General features: G+C 39.8%; 1 non-coding gene across 1 annotated transcript; it reads right to left on the bottom strand.

The window, feature by feature from the left end:
• Positions 1-11,581: 11,581 nt before the first annotated feature.
• trnak-cuu (transfer RNA lysine (anticodon CUU)) lies at positions 11,582-11,654 on the bottom strand. The gene has a single exon. It is a non-coding gene; the product is annotated as a tRNA-Lys (tRNA).
• Positions 11,655-12,614: the final 960 nt, after the last annotated feature.

Genomic DNA, 12,614 nt, shown 5'->3' with positions numbered 1-12,614 from the left:
TGAACTTTAAATTACTCAGAGAATTTAAAGTTATTTTAAGGTCTTCATGAGTTTCCATGAGATTTACATTTGTTTTAAAGGGATAGTTTGGATTTTGGAAGTGGGGTTCTATGAGGTACTTATTCATTGTCAGTGTATTACATACAGTAGATGTCTGTCAGCACACCCACAGTTTGGAGAAGTGGCAGGAGTATCAACACGGAAGCTAAGCAGTGTACTGCTGTGGAGGGGGGACTGCAGCAAAATGTATTTTAGACACCTGATAAAAGCTTAGTTTCCATGTTGGACTCGTGTGCCAACTGACATCTAGTGCGTATAACACACTGACTATGGATAAGAGCCTCATACAACCCCATTTCAAATTATCCTAACTATCCCTTTGAGATGTTTCGCAAGGCCTCTGAATGTTTTCAGAAGTTTCTGGAGGTTTTAGTTTAGTTTAGCACAAAGAATGAATTTGCTGTTTTACCTATGTGCCTAGGATAAGTGGCTAGGCAACCAGTGGAGACTTCAGAAAGTCCCTGGCAGTGTGACACATAACCCCCAATAAGGGGCCATACATGCCGCGTCTTTAACCGCCTGGAAAATGGGAGGTCAGGCGCTGGGTGCTACTCCTGTGCCTATTCTGTGCCAGCTTTCAAGAATCCAGCAGCAGGTTGCATCTGAGGTTGCTAAGCAGGTTTCACAAACACAATATAATAGCCTATTTACCTGAAATACTGAGTGCAGAGCTGATCTTCTTCCACGTGCTGTTTGTGTGTAGGCCTATTGTCTGTGGGACAGAAATAAAGCTCTGGCAGCCCTGCACTAACATGACCGACTTCTTCACCATATTTATCACAGACTGATATTTATGGATGAAGGTAAAGATATCTGCCAGCTGCCATTAGTTGGTCGTCACGTGACAAGTGGTGCGAGCTGCTGCATTCGAAAAGCTGAACTCTGTTTATCTCAGAGCGTAGCTATTGTGCCCTGAAAAATAGGTGCTCAGGAACACATGCCCGCCACAACAGGCGTTTGAGCACTCCTGGCACTTGAAAACAATGATTTGAGGGCACAAAAAAGCAGCATGTGTACCGCTCAAACAGTTAATTGACGTTTTTACAGTAAACAAGGTAATAATAATTAATGAGCTTTGGTGATGGTAGGGCAGAACCAGGTTAGTTGTTTCCACTTCCACCAGTCTTAATGCTCAGCTTCATATATATTTACTATACAAATGAGAGTGGTTTCAATTTTCTCAGTAATCTTTGTAAGAAAAAAAGAAGAAAAAAAAAAACATTTGCCCAAATATCTAACTATGCCTTTAAGGGGTTAGGCATAGTAGGCTACTTCTGGGGGTCTCTAGGGGTTTTCAGATTTTTCTGGGGTGTCTGAGTCTTTCTGGAGATCTCTGGAGGTTTGTGGGGGCCGTGTCTGCCGGCTGTCGCTGGCAGTGACTCTTCTGCTGTCACTTGACTCCTTATGGTGTTGCAGGCTTGGCGTTTTGAAGGTGCTAATTAATTTTTACAGCCAGGCTTCCAGCTGGAGCCTGCTGTAGAAAAATAACATAATTACATTTCCACATCACATTAAAGGTGATGGTTTGCAGGCAGAACATTTGGCCATGCAGAGACAGGCCTAATGGAAAGCTGAAACGTCACCTCACCACTGTAATGTTACACCATTGCTTTAGGAATAAAGCTTATGTCATGCTGCAAGACATTACAATATCACAGCAACAGAGACAGAACAATCACTCACAAGTTTTTCTAAAGCATTTAATCAGCCCTGACACCACACTTGCATTGTACAATAATGCTGTCTAATGTTGCCTTGACTCATAGACCCTTTAGCCAAAACATTTAGTCATACAGAGACAGGCCAAATGGAGAGTTAATAATGTTACCTCAGTGTAGGAACAAACTATGGGCTATAGCTTAATCATATCATATAGCTTATTCAGTACTGTTATAGTCCTCATTAGACTACTGTACTCTCATTGCTTGGCAGCTTTCTTTACTATGTGTAGAAAACAAGACATTTAGGTTTGATAAACAGCCAGCCAACATAGCTTAACATTAGCCCTAGTCACTGCATGCAGCAGTCTGGAAGTCCCACCCTCACCAACTGTGAATGAAACCATAGCCCATATTACACTGCCTTTTAAGGCAGGAATTTCACAGTGTCATTCAGCCTCACTGTGCTGTGTAAAAGGTACAAATACGGAATGGGGAAACAAAGTTGTCTTGCCTATAAGTCAGCATCGGAGACAGTAACAGCGCCAAAACAATGTCTGTATAAACCAGACAGCCAGCATGATAGGATCATGGGTGTGACAATTTGACAACGTGGTATGCGTGTGACCCACTGCGGGAGATTTTAAAGTAGCTGATAACAGTTAGCAGCTAACTCAAAGAAAAACAGCAGCTGAAAATGTCTGCAAACTGAAAACAATGACATCCGGGAGCTCCTTGCTCTCCAAGCAGGTGATGAGATCAACTGCCATCTAACAGAGGCGGTAAATGATTGTTACTGGCATGCTATGTCATCATTATTGTTGATAAATATGATGACACATATGTGATATGTCACACTAGAGGCCAATGCCGTTGTGTTACACGTTACGCCTCTTTTGCTTCTGCGATGCTAGCATGTTGTCTTCCTTCATGCTGGCGCTCAATTACAAACCTAGAAAGTTTTGAGGCTGGTTGGTTGCAATGTTTTCGCGCTGACAAAAATCTGTTTGAAGACAGACAGACAGACACATAAACACCTGCCAAATACTCAAACGTCTCCTGTGGTAGCTGCTGCTACAGTAGGTGTCACATGGGACCACATTTTGCCACACTCACAGACTTGGTGAAAAGATAAACACTCCCAGCTGTCCTGACTAATAATCAAATTCCAGTGATCAAATCCCAGCAAGACAGCAAAAAAATGACAGACATGATAGAAGTCAGAAAAGCAAAGGATTAGTAGACGACCTGCTCTTCTTCCCAAGCCACAGCTGCCCCACCATGGCGCCATGGTTCTACAGACATAAAGATTAGCTTAGAATAATATCAGGATATTAAAATACTAAAGGCATGAGAGAAAAGTGGTTTCACACAACAAAACAAAAGTTCAATTATTTAAAATAATGTAGCTGTCGTCTTATATGTCTGAGGGGAACTGGACAGATACTTTCTTGGATATTTTCCACCATTTTTCACTTAAAATCAAACAAAATGCATCCAGACATTAAACAGTGCGGTAATTCAATCACTTTATTCATGCTCCAGCAAAATAATGATGTTCTTTGCTTAAGAGCTGTAAAAGACTGGCGATATGCCCCCCCCAACACACACACATACACACACAGATTTTTCATACTTGCATACTTTGCCTCTTACTCTCTCTCTATCTCTCTCTCCCATGTAAAAACTAGGTCTCTTTATCATTTTAATCCCTCCCACTTTGCTCTCTTTTTCTTCCTCTCTCACCCTCTCTCTCGCCTTCTCTCGTCCAGCCCACATTCAGTGATGTCACAACTTAATTACCCAACCAGCAGGAGGCCAATTTGTCACTGTCAAAGCCCTGGCCAATCAGCTGTTGTATGCTAACTCCCCCCAGCCAATGGCAGTGAGTGTAGCTCTGCCAGTATGATATATAAATCAGGCGAGCAGTGAATCAGGACACATCAGAACCAAGAGAGAACACATCCCTGACACCTTTATCCTTTTTATAACTGAAGGAAGGCACTGTCACTGTGGGACCAAGTGCAGGGAAATGTCCTGTCCATGGCGTTTGATTGACACGTGGCCTCTGGGAAAGGCAGGGCAAGAGGAAGAAGTGCAAGCACATTCAGAGAGTATTGAACCACATGACCTTCCCCCCAACACACACACACACACACACACACACACACATATACACACACCTCAGCGTTGAGTGCCAAATTAAACAGACCTGAACCAGAACTGACCTGTGTGCCACACACACACACCTGCTCTGATGGAAGCCAGGCCATCTGAGAGAGATGATGATGATGATGATGATGATGATGACCTATTTCTTTCTGCTGAGTCAGCACCAATTCATAAGCCATGTACTACAGTCCTCCCACCCCTCCCCATATTTTTCTGTCCCAAAACCTGCTCTATAGACCTAGGCAGTACGAGAGAGATGATTCCCTACTAACAAAGACTGCTATCCAGTACATATAAATCATATAAAAAGTATTGAAGCTTCCATGTTTTCATGTTTTAAAACATTAAATTTAATGTTGCTTATTTGACAGTGTTCAACAGAAAAAATGTTGACTACCATTGACACCAGAATGAGCAGGGTCTTCCTCCTCCAGACTGCAGTCACCCAGTCCTGGAGAAATGTTATCTCATCATACCTAGAGAAAACTAATAAAAACACAAAATAAACAAAAAACAAACAAAAAAAAATATATAGTTTTGCCATGGTAGCTGTTGACCACCAGAGGGCGACATTACTGCTTCCTTCCCAGAGTCTGCAGATATCAAATTTATCTAATCATCTACTTATCTGTCTGTCTGTTTGTTCATCTATCCTGGCCGTCACATAGGTTTTCAGAAGGGTAATGCATGCATTCATTATTTCATATTTGCATGCTAATCCTCCTTATTTAAAGGTAAAAAACATATTCACAGTAAAGTTTGATGCATTTACCATTGTCAGTAATGATCATACACTGTAAATCCCAATTTGCTCACTCAGCTTAAAGTATTTTGGGAAACAGATTGCACTCAAAACTTTTAGTTTAGTACAATACAGTAACATAAAGGTTTTTCGCGCACCAGACACAAAATAAATGAGCTAAATACTGCTCCAAAGTTAGGCTAAATTTTGGTGAGGGAGAAACAGCATGGCCATTTTCACAGAGGTCTTTTGACCTCTCTCCTCAAGATATTGGGATAAAAATGGGTTCTGTGGGTACCAACAAGTCTCTCCTTTACAGATATGTCCGCTTTATGTTAGTCTCATACAGTTTTGGGAACAAACTTTGTACTTTATTTGCAACCAGTTTATTAAAGATTTATTACCAGAAAAACTTGACACAGTGATGAGCAGTATCTCAAATTAATCTTTGGGTTTCCAGCTTTCAGGCGATATATACTACTTCTATGTAGCGTATACTGTTGACCTGCTATCTCCCTCCAAAGATCCCCTGTCCTCCCCCAAAAAGACAAATATAGGTCTACAGTTTGTGGGTCTCAGAGGGTTAATTGCATGCTATTATTTTGTCTCATCGATCACACTGTTGTAACAGTGCAGCACTGATTTGAAAGAAATAAATCTAAAAGTCATGAAGTAAATCTCCTTGCATTCATTTGATTCCCAGTCAAAATACTTAAAATGGACTTTCAAACTGTTTTGAAATGTAAAAAATGGAATTTTAACTATTGAATTTAACGATTAATCACGTGTTGTTGTTGTTTTTAAATTAATCATTTGACCTAATAAAAAGCTATTTATATTGTGGCTCGGTTGAATACTTGATGGATGGTTATTATCAACAGAGAGATGTGCATCTCTATCGGCCACTATGCCCAGCTAATCAACATTTTAAATTCAGTATTTAATCAATGGTCAGTGTCATTCATTGCTTTCCCCCCTACACTACTCCAGATTTTTAACTAAACTTTGACTGAGAGAATAGATGATCATTGTCTTGTTTTAAAATTATGTGTGCCTGAGAGGAGGGCCATCAACTTCATATATTGTCTGGACTAGTCACAGAAGTTGTTGCTGTTTCATTTAATGTATAGGAAGCTGCAACATGGTATTAAATTGTTGTATTTCACTCTTGTCAGGCACAAAGTCCCAGAGCAGGATGGACCAAGAGAAGCACTGCCCAGCCAACATTACTTTTACAATGACTTCAGCTCTAATTTCAGAACCTTGATATCCCTTTTCACAACTCTAGACACAAAACTCAAAACTAATGATCAAAATGCACATCTTTTCAAAACTCCTAACACTTTTTCCATTTGCTTGGATACTATACATATTAACCTAAGATCATTTGTTCATTTAAATAAAATCACCTGTTCAAAATGACACAACTTAACATCAAAGTATTACCATTTCAAAATGCAATTCACACATTACATCTGAGATGACTGTCTATTCATTTCATTACAATGATCTTACTATCAATGTATACAACTGCTCAAAATAATAAGTTAAACTTGCATTTCTCTTAACGCACAGTTTTATGGAAACTGCTGAACAATATTTAATGTTTAGATCATGAAAGGCCCTTGTAAATACTTTTCCAACACTCTCAACTCATTACTGATGATTGATTTCACCTTGTGGTATGAGTATAAATGAGTGGGATCCATGACAGCACAAGTGATTTCAGCACAGTAACATGGAGCTGGCAGGTGATCACAACAGAGGTCAAGCAATAGGAAGAGGAAGACAAGGAAGACATGGTGGTCAAAGGATTGGCAGGGGTCACGCACCCCTTCTGAGAGGTGGTCGTGGGCCTCGTATGAGAGGAGGGCTTAGGCCTCAATAGAGAGGTGGTCATGAGCCTCATTTTAGAGGTGTGGGGGAACGTGGTAGAGGACAAGGCCACAGACCAAGACAGCAACAGCAAAGAGTGTCCAATGAAATCCGGGCAATAGTTGTAGCCCATGTTGTAAATCATGGCATGACAATGACTGAGGCAGCTAGAATGATTCAACCAAACCTCAGAAGATCAACTGTGGCGTCAATCATCAGAACTTTCAGAACCGATAAGTCTAAAGCATGCACTAAACATTACTGTAAGCTACTCTCAATTGTCAAATGACTGTATACTGCATGCCAATGTCTTCCACATGATGTGATTAAATGTGTTCTGTGGTGACAGGTTCTTACAGTACTGTACTGTAATTTTCCCTGCAGAATTGAGACTAGGCCAAATAGTGGAGGCAGAGGCAAAATTCTGACTGATGAACAAGAGCGTGCTGTGGTCAATTTGGTCCAGGCCAGAAATGATATTCGCCTTTCAGACATTCGGCAGCACATCTTGGACAATGACGACATTTTCAACAATGTGGAAGCCATAAGTTTGCCTACTATTGCACGCGTGCTGAAAAGGCACCAGGTGTCTCTAAAACAGCTATACCGTGTGCCTTTTGAAAGAAATGCACAGAGAGTGAAGCAGCTGAGGACTGAGTATGTTCAGTTTCAAGATGCCAACATCACCATGTGTGCGGCTATATCTGAAGATGGTGTGGTGGGAGGCAGACCTCGCATAGGATCCTATAATGCAGCTCTCCTTGTAACATTCCTTGATGAGCTAACTCAGGTCTGTAGAGCAGATGGTGTGATCTGTGTCATTGTGTGGGATAATGTTAGGTTCCACCATGCTCAAGAGGTGCAAGCATGGTTTCAGGCCCATCCACAATTCACCACCCTGTACTTACCACCATACTCCTCTTTCCTTAACCCGATTGAGGAATTTTTCTCCACATGGAGGTGGAAGGTGTATGACAGGCGCCCACACGAACAAGTCACCCCTGTCCTGGCCATGGATGCAATGACATCACAGCAGACCAGTGTCAGGCCTGGATTCGGCAAATGAAAACATCAACTGTGATGTGGATGAGAACCTGTGGCCAAATCCACAAGACCGGGTTGATGGATAGAAACACAGTACAGTAATCAATCCTTTTTGAATTGAGTGATTTTTTTTAAAATTAGTTTTTTTACATGCGTTTTACAGTACTGTAGTTTTTTTCTTTTTTATAGCCAGTTATTTTTGCTTTGATTCAAAGAAATCTATGTTGTATTTCTTCAATAAATTTCAGTTAACCGTTTAGAGTGATGTAGTACCATAATGAAGCATTGTTCACATATTTTGTACTACAATATTTAATGATTGTTCAGAGTAATAAACAATGAAACTATCTGTATCTTGTGTGTGGGTGATCTAAATTAAGTTCATATGGTATTTCATGATACAATGCGTTATTTGAAACATTGATTCTGCAGGTGTAAGGTTTCTTTAAAGATATAGATGCACAATGCAATGTTTTGAGCATTGGACAGCCTGTGTTACAAGAGATGACCGTTTTGAGTTGAGGGATTGTAAAAAAAACTAAGTTAGCAAGACAGGACAAAAGAGAGATGCACTGCAAGTTAGCAACTCATTGCATATATAGCTAATGTTACTGTTATTTACTGACATAAAACTCAGAGAGGAGAGAACACGATTTACCTGATTGCGCTCCCCACAATTCACACTCATGGTTTGTGTGTGTGTGTGGATAGTTTCACTTCATCCACTCATTTAGGTTGTAAACACTGAAACACACTTTGATACAAGGGGGAGACAGGGACCCTTGCATAATTTGCAAAGTCTATGTAACTTGTGTAGTGAGCATAGGGTCACCTGGCTCTGGTTGTGGGACATTTCAATTGCTCTTGGGGGCCCTCTGTTGGCTATGGGGCCCTAAGCAGCCATTTAATTTACTGATGTGTTGGTACAGCTCTGGCTACTGCACTACTTGATGAATAAAAGAGCTAAGCTACTGAAAAACTATTTGTGACACTACCAGCACGCTACTGAGAAATGTAGTTCAACTACTATCACTGCCCAACACTGGACTTTTGTGCTTCAGAGCTACTATTTTAAAGCAACGTCAAATAAAAACTACGTATTGCACAGCTGTATCATCCGTCCATTATTTTGTTAAAAGAATACTTCGCTCTCCAAATGACCATGTGTATTTGAATTAATCACCCACTGATATGTGGAATTGAGGAAGAAAATGTTTTTGACACGTCTCCTCCGTAAACAAAGAATCGAAAAACAAAGAAAATTCTTGATGAATCAAAGTCAAAGGCGACAGGCATTTAACGACAGCAAAATTAGATACATATACACTTTTACGAACTCTCACACAACTCATACAATATAATCCAAATCTCAAGTCATATGCTCAGTACTTCCCAAACAGACAGCCCTCTCTGATACAGTGACCAGATGTCCCAGTTTGTCTGGGACTGTCCCGGAAAGTTCCGATAAATATCTGTAACACATTAAAATGCAGTTTTCAACATTCACCATCAAAATGCCTCAGTTTTCACCCCAGTTGCATTAATAAGATTATATTTGTTTCAGTGTATATGTAGATGTTTCTCATATTCTGTCCCACTTATTATTACCACATCTGAAATCACTACTGCTGATAAGATCATATTAAGGTGGCCAACAAACAGGAAGTAGCATTGTTTTGAGCTGTTTTTAGAGGAGCAAATATTGAGCAGCTCAGAAGGGGACCAAAGGTGGAATGCTGTCACAGATGTCATGTCCTGTCCTTTTTTTTTTTTTTATAGTTTCCTTGGATCGGAACAGGAAAGGGAACCAGAAATAAGGTGAAGCAAAAGCATATGTTTGGTTGACACTTCACCATGTCATTGGAGCCTTGAAAAAAGTTATGGCCAGCTCAACTGTGATTAGTAGCACATCACAGACGTCAGGCCCCCCTGCAGCAACAAGTGTCTGGCATCAGTTTGTAGCTTCATGTCACCAGCATCCATTGACAATGGATGTTGCTATGTCGTTTGTGATGTGATTGCAGCATTGCAGTAATTGGTTCTCGACAGTGACTCACAACCAGGGGTACTTATACCCTGGGGGCACTTCAGCAGTTACCAGGGACTACATGGAAATATTGCGGTGTAGCTCAATGAATTTGGGGAACCTGGCTGGCAGTGATACTATCTGGCTACACAAGGATGGGGCGTGGACATCTGACAGGGAACCTTTGCCTTCCATTTGCTTATGATATTTTGACAACATAATATAATATGACTTTTTTTATGATATTTTGATGACATACTTTACTATGACATTTTTTCTGATATTTAGACTACATACTTCACCCTGACTTTATTTTATGATATTTGGATGACATAATATCCTAAGACATTTTTAATGGTATATGGACGACATTATATAGGCCTACTATGACGTTTTTAAACACAGCCTGAGCTTTCGATCTATGGCCTGTACAGCTGGTCAAGTGTGTTATAGTGGTATTGTACTTTTTCCAAATAAACTGTTTTGGTGCACTTTGGGAAGCAAAACATAACATTTTCTTCTGCTGAGGTGCTTCCACAATGTTGAAACGTGTGCTTGGTAGGTGTGCTAATCACCTAAATATCTGTCCCCCATCCTGATGAAAATGCCTAGTGCATGCATAAGCGCATACATGCAGTGGTAGAAGATGTATTCAAATCCTTTACTTCAGTAAAAGTAGTAATAACACACTGTGAAAATACTCCATTAATGTTACTACTGCATTAATGTGTATGTTGCATATTATTACTGTAGATGTTTAAAGGGAAATTTCGGTTTATTTCAACCTGTCTCCTATCGTCCTAAATTTGTTTCAAGTGACTAGTGACATAAAAATAATAGTTAGCATGTTAGCCGTTAGCCTAGATACAGCCGGGGCGCATAGTAGCGTCAGACCTGTTAAAACGTAAGTGAACGGGCAACCTTCAAGTGCAAAGTTAGTCCACTAAACAAGCTTTTTTTCCACAAAGACCGCCTCATATCGTTAGGATAAATGTCAGAGAACATATAGAAAACGACATGTAAACGTGTTGTCTTACCTTACCGGTGTGCTGCCATGTTTGTTTACCATTTAGCTCTGCTTTCCAGAGCGCGGCCGAAATATCGCGAGAACAAGCAGTGATCTCATACCGTGTGTACGATGTGTCAGATGAACATAACACTTATTATGACACTTACATATTTACTTTTAATTCAACTCACAATGTGTCAGCTCTATAGCAGCCATTAATGTAATAACTGCCAATAACTTAATTTTTTTTTAATGTTATACAAGTTGATAATGTAATAACTTTTTGCACATAATGTAATAAGTTATTACATTAAGGGCTGGTTATAAGCTGGGTTAGAAAATCATTCAAAATTCAGTAACCGGGGCAATAATGTAATATACTTAAATCATTATGTTAAAGTTTTATTTATTATCAAGTGTCAGAATTCCATAAGACTTGCCCATTTCGTTTCTTTGAAATACTACTCAAAAGCCTGACCAATCCTGACCCCAGAGAAAACACATTTTTATTATTTGTTAACCCAGCCAATAATGTATTAAGCAGTCAGTAATGTAATAATTTATGACATTATGCACAAATAATTATTACATTATTGGTTATGAAATGTTATTACATTATTGGTAAGTTATTTGCATGAGCAACTTTTATTACTTCAAAAATGTAAAAATAATCATGTTATTGGCAGTTATTACATTAATGGTTGTTATGACATTATTTGCTGCAGCCTGCTACAGCCCCTCTTTTATACATCATGGGCGACTTCAGCAAAGGGTACAACTGTGCATGTTTGTTGGTAGCTCCTCTGGTAAGCTTCCTCCCTCCTCAATATGTATACTAGAAATGCAGCCTTCCTTTAATTGATGAACTGAGATCAGTCTCTGAAATGAGAGAGACAGGGAAAGGGGGAAATTGATAATAGCCCTTTCATTTTGGGCTGAGGTAAGGTATAGTTGTTTAATCACTCCTGGCTCCACTTACCATTTAAAAAGCAGAGCGCCCAACGTGGGGCTCGAACCCACGACCCTGAGATTAAGAGTCTCATGCTCTACCGACTGAGCTAGCCGGGCTCTATAAGAACTAGAAGGGGCGCTATCTACACCCATATAGGATATATTGAAGTGTCTTGCTCTTGTGACAGGACACAAGGGATGCAGGCAAAGACAGTACCGGAACAATTCGCGTGACGTAGGCCTTCAACAAAACACGTTTGTCTTTTTTTTTATTCTTTCAACTTTTCACCTTATATAGAGTTTTTCCTCTTCGTCGTTATAAATGATCATTTTGAGTTTGTCGAGGCTTTATGTCTTTTATTTCATATGTTCAGGCCACAACTTCCCATAGCCTACATGGAATGGACATGAATATAATGTCTCTGTCCTGACGAAATAAATCAGAATCAGCTCAGGTGAGTATTTATAACATAAGATACAGTTAGATCCTTATCATGGGCATCACGCACGAACATACTGGAACATTCCCATCTTAGTATTAGAACATAAAAATGTAATGAAGCCGCCAGAAATCTCCTTTTTAAAACGAAAATTGTATATTGAGAAGGAATAAAAAACTTTACCTTTAAAATGATTATTTCGAGCCCTAATATATTTTCACTCAGTCAAAATAATCTATATATTAGTGGTATTAAATGATAACAATTGTAGGCTAAATAGTAGAATAGTTGTAAATGGCCACTGTTCTTTTCTCTGCTGTCTAATTCCGCTTTTTACTCAAAATTATAAACAATCTTTATTTCTAATGTGGTTTCATGTATTTCGGCCTGTTCAGGGATCAGCTGTAGACGGGATGAAGCAACCAACCAATCACATTACCCCGGAATAAAACCAGAACGAACCATTGGCTGAACTATAAGGCCTAAGGACACATGTCTCCTGACGTCAGGTAGTTTCTACCAATCACTTCTTAGAACACACCCACGACTCTGAGTTGTCTTTGTGGAGCTTATTAATATTCATTAGGGTCGGAGGTTTGAATGCTGATTGGCTAACAGAAACACAGAGGGGAAATGA

Source organism: Epinephelus moara, chromosome 18 (assembly GCF_006386435.1).
Source record: "Epinephelus moara isolate mb chromosome 18, YSFRI_EMoa_1.0, whole genome shotgun sequence".
NCBI classification, from domain to species: Eukaryota; Metazoa; Chordata; class Actinopteri; order Perciformes; family Serranidae; genus Epinephelus; species Epinephelus moara.
Note: the sequence above shows the minus strand (reverse complement) of the source record. Positions and strands in the feature narration are given on the sequence as shown.